The sequence below is a fragment of the Echinops telfairi genome, unplaced genomic scaffold (genome assembly GCF_000313985.2).
Source record: "Echinops telfairi isolate 266 unplaced genomic scaffold, ASM31398v2 ScPeMD7_7468;HRSCAF=8506_0, whole genome shotgun sequence".
Lineage (NCBI taxonomy): Eukaryota > Metazoa > Chordata > Mammalia > Afrosoricida > Tenrecidae > Echinops > Echinops telfairi.
Genome location: NW_022111369.1, coordinates 18,446,732 through 18,450,968, shown reverse-complemented (window position 1 = coordinate 18,450,968; position 4,237 = coordinate 18,446,732).

Genomic DNA, 4,237 nt, shown 5'->3' with positions numbered 1-4,237 from the left:
TTAAAGTGCATATTACTAAAAACCTTGTCAATCCTATGTCTGTGGCTTCCGGCACAAGTTGCTAAAATAGTTAACAAAAATCTGATAGGGAATTGCTGAGTGTGGTTGCTGAAGGGTTGAAGCAATGAACGGGGTGCCATTAAGAATCATGGTGTTGGGTGGATCCTTGTTTCTCTACAATGCTTCCCTTGTGAGCTATTCGATAAAAAAGCGGTGAGAGGTGGTATTTGGTAAGGCAAGTGTAAAAAACCCTGCAGAATTCCTCTTCCAGAATTCACAACACATGTTGGCATCTCAAAGTTTCTGAGGATCTGCACTAGAGGCTCTACAACTCGTTTAGATCCAGTGTTCCCAAACGACTTCATTTGCTTGTCATAAATATGCACGATACTGTCGGAAACACCCTCTAATACAGCCCATTTGATTGGTGGAGAAAGGAAGGCTAGGTAAAGGTTAAGAGACATGTCCCAGATAACCAACATAGGGAAGAGCAGTCAGGATCACCACGAGGGCTTGCTGGATCCCAAACAACATGCTTCTCCCATGACATGCTGCTTTCTTTCACTTCATGAAAACTTTGTACATCGTTATGAAAATTCTACAATGAAAACGAGATGGAGAAAGCCCAAGCATATACAAATGTGTTCTTATCAATTCCTATGCTTTCCCAATTGAAGTTGTTAACATAAAGTTTTAAGAACTTGACAGTAAACATAAGCAGAAATTTTTAAAAGGGAAGTTAGTGATTGGTGGGCAGTGTGGAAAACTTGCTTTTTCCAAAGGCTGTTGTTATTCAAAGTATATGTTTCTATCTTTGAAAAGTGGACACAAATATATAGCTTCCGAGTAACACATTGCAGCTTTTTCTGTCTGAGCATCCAGTTATTAGGAGTTGGAATGGTGTGAACTTGGATATTTCTGTTTCAGAGATTATTTGGGGCATGTATTTGACAACTGATCCTAAGAATGCAAAATAATGTGCTACACAAAGTTAGCTCACCATAAAATGTGTTCAGGTTTATTCAGTAACACCTTAAAATTGATTCTTCACCATTTAAAAGTAATTTCGAAAACCTTAACTTTTTAAAAACAAAGATTCTTTAAGTTTATGAAATAATGTCCATGTGGGTTTATTGTCCTTTTTGGCAGAGTACAATAAGGCACACACTTCTTGGTGCAATATTATGATAGAAAATGTTAGTGGATCTGACTGATTTCCAGTGACCCAGTAGGAAAGTTACCCATTTCGTGCCACTGGATTAAAAATTGAGAAACAAACAAACAAAAATGAGAAATATAGAACAAATTTGATCTTTCTATTGCATAGACACTATTTCTGAGAGACAGTTATTTAAAATGTACTATATGGTTGCTGCATTCCATTGCCATAATTATAAATGCATCTTGATGGCATGTTTGACCGATTTCAGAGTGGAAACATTAATAGAATTCTTCACTTTCTGCATCACTAGCTTTAGTACCAAAAAACAACTGCTCGGCACTCAATCATTTTAAGAGGTAGCAAAAACATATGAGCATGAGCACCGAGGGAAGAAATTCATGCTGAACTGAAAGGAACAAGGCTCCAGGAATTGATGGAATCCCAACTGAAATGTTTCAACAAGCTGGTGAGGGACAGGAAGGAGTCACTTGTCTAAACCAGGAAAATTGAAAACAGATCCAACTGACTGGAAGAGATCCATAACTCTGCCCATTCCAAAGAAACGTGACTCAACAGAACGCTGAAGTGATAGAACGCCATTAATATCACATGCAAGTAAAATTTTGCTGAAGTCATCCATAACGGTTACAGCAGTTCATTGACAAGGAGCTCCCAGGGATTCAGGCCAGATTCAAAAGAGGATATGGAAGAATGGATATCATTGCTGATTTCAGATGGATCTTGGCTCAAAGCAGGGAATACCAGAAAGATGTTGACTTGTGTTCCAGTGACTGCGCGAAGGCATTCGGCTGTGTGGATCTTAACAAACTATGGATAATCTTAAGAAGAATGGAATTCCAAAACATGTATTTATTTATTTAATCTGTATGATGAGTCAATCATCAGAGAAGCTGGCTTATATGAGCAAGATTCTTGGCATCAGGCTTGGAGGAGGATTATTAACACTGCAATGTGCAGATGGCACGATGTGGCCTGGGCGATGTGAAAAGGATTTAACGCACTTGCTGCTGAGGATCAAGATTCCTGCCTTTTTGTATGGATTACAACTTAATGTCAAGAAGGCAAGAATCCTCACAAGTGGTCCAATGGGCAGCATCATGATAAATGGAGAAAAGATAGAAGCCGTCAAGGATTTCATCTCACTTGGATCCCCAATCAGTGCTCACGGAAGCAGGAGTGAAGAGATCAAATGATGTGTTGCATCAGGTAAATCCGCTGTTCAAGACCTCTTACAGGTGTTGAAAAGCAAGGATGTTACTTTGAGGACTAAAGTGTGCCTCAGCTCAAACCATGGGATTTTCCAATTGTCCCATATGCACGTGAAAATTGGACATTGAATAAGGAAGACAGAGGAAAAATTGGTGCATTTGAACTATGATGTTGACAAAGAATATCAAAAGTACTATAGACTGCCAAAAGAACAGACCTATCTTGGAAGAAGTGTAACCAGAATGCTCCATAGAGGCAAGGGTGGGGCGACTTGGTCTCGTGTACTTTGACATGTTATCAGGAGAGACCAGTCCCTAGAGAAGAAGGCCACGCATGGTCAAGGAGAGGGGCAGCAATAACGAGGAAGGCCGTGCGTAAGATGGATTGACACAGTGGCTGCAACAACAGGCTCCCACATAAGAACTATCTAGGAGACGGGGCAGGGCGGGCAGGGTTGTGTGTGGTGCCTACACGGTCACTGTGTGGTGCAACTGACTCAACAGCATCTAACAAGTGCAACCTCGGGTGGCGGTGAATCGGAATCAACTTGACAGCACCAGGCCTGATACTTAGTTTGCTTGTATCGTTTAAAAGTATACACATATATGTATGCATCCATATATAAGCACATAGGAGGCATAAACACAGATATTTACCAGACACCTCACAAGGTTGGCTTCCAGGCCCTGAAGGCTTGGGATAAGAGTCTCATGGGACAACTGGGCCAATGGCCTAATAATATATATAAATGTTACATTCACACCCTAGCATGCATAGGATCTTAGAAGCTTACAAGTGGCCATCTCAGATAGAGCTATTGTGTGGAGTAAAGGAGAAGGAAGAAAATCAAAGACTGGGGAAAACAAAAAACGAGTCCGCAGGATTGCGAGGCTACCCAAACCATGAGCTCATTCCCGCCGGTTCACCACTGCCAACCATTTTAATCTGGAGCACAATGGACAGATCCTGCAAGAATGGAAGCAAAATGTGGCAGAGAACTTTGATGGATGAAAAGACCAGACTTACTGAACAGATGCTAATGGAGCACTCCGGAGGTTATCACCCTGAGATACTCTCTAGACCTTGACCTAAAACTATTCCATAGGATCATGTTTTAGCTAAATAACCAATGGGCTTTTAAATTACTTAATATCACCCATGAGCACTGTGCTCCTCTTAAAAAGCATCTATTGTCAACCACATGGTCAACACTCTACAATGCAAAGTATCCAGTTTCACTAGATGACTGGAACAGGACACCAAGAAAGGAAAGAATGAGAAGAACGAGACACACTGTGTAAAATGCAACTAATCGCACCGAACATAATGTGCAGATAATGTTCAAAGGAGACAGAATTTGCTATGTGGACTTTCACCAAAAACACAATACAGTTTATTAAGAAAGAAATCCTAGAGAGTGCAGTTCTACTTTAAAACACATGAGGTCACCATACATCAGAAGTAATTCAATAGCAACTGTTTCAAGGTCCCAAACTCACTGTCATCAAGTCCATGCTGGCTCATAGTGACTCCCTGTGGGTTTCTGTGACTGTAACTGTTTATGGGAGTAGAAAGCCCAGCCTGTCTCCTGAGGAGCTGCTGGTGGTTTTGAACTGCAGACCATGAGGAGCGCAGCCCAGTGCTTAGCCACTACACCACAGATTAAGTGTGCTCACTTTACACCACCATTCAAGGACTCCATTCAAGGCCTCTGGGTGACACAAGTTGTTTGCAATCAGCAACTATCCTAAAGGTTGGTGGTTCCAGCAGAGGAGGGGAGAACAGCAGAGGAGGGGAGCAGCAAGATCCCCAGGGAATGATGAGGGTGGGCTTTGGGGACAGGGC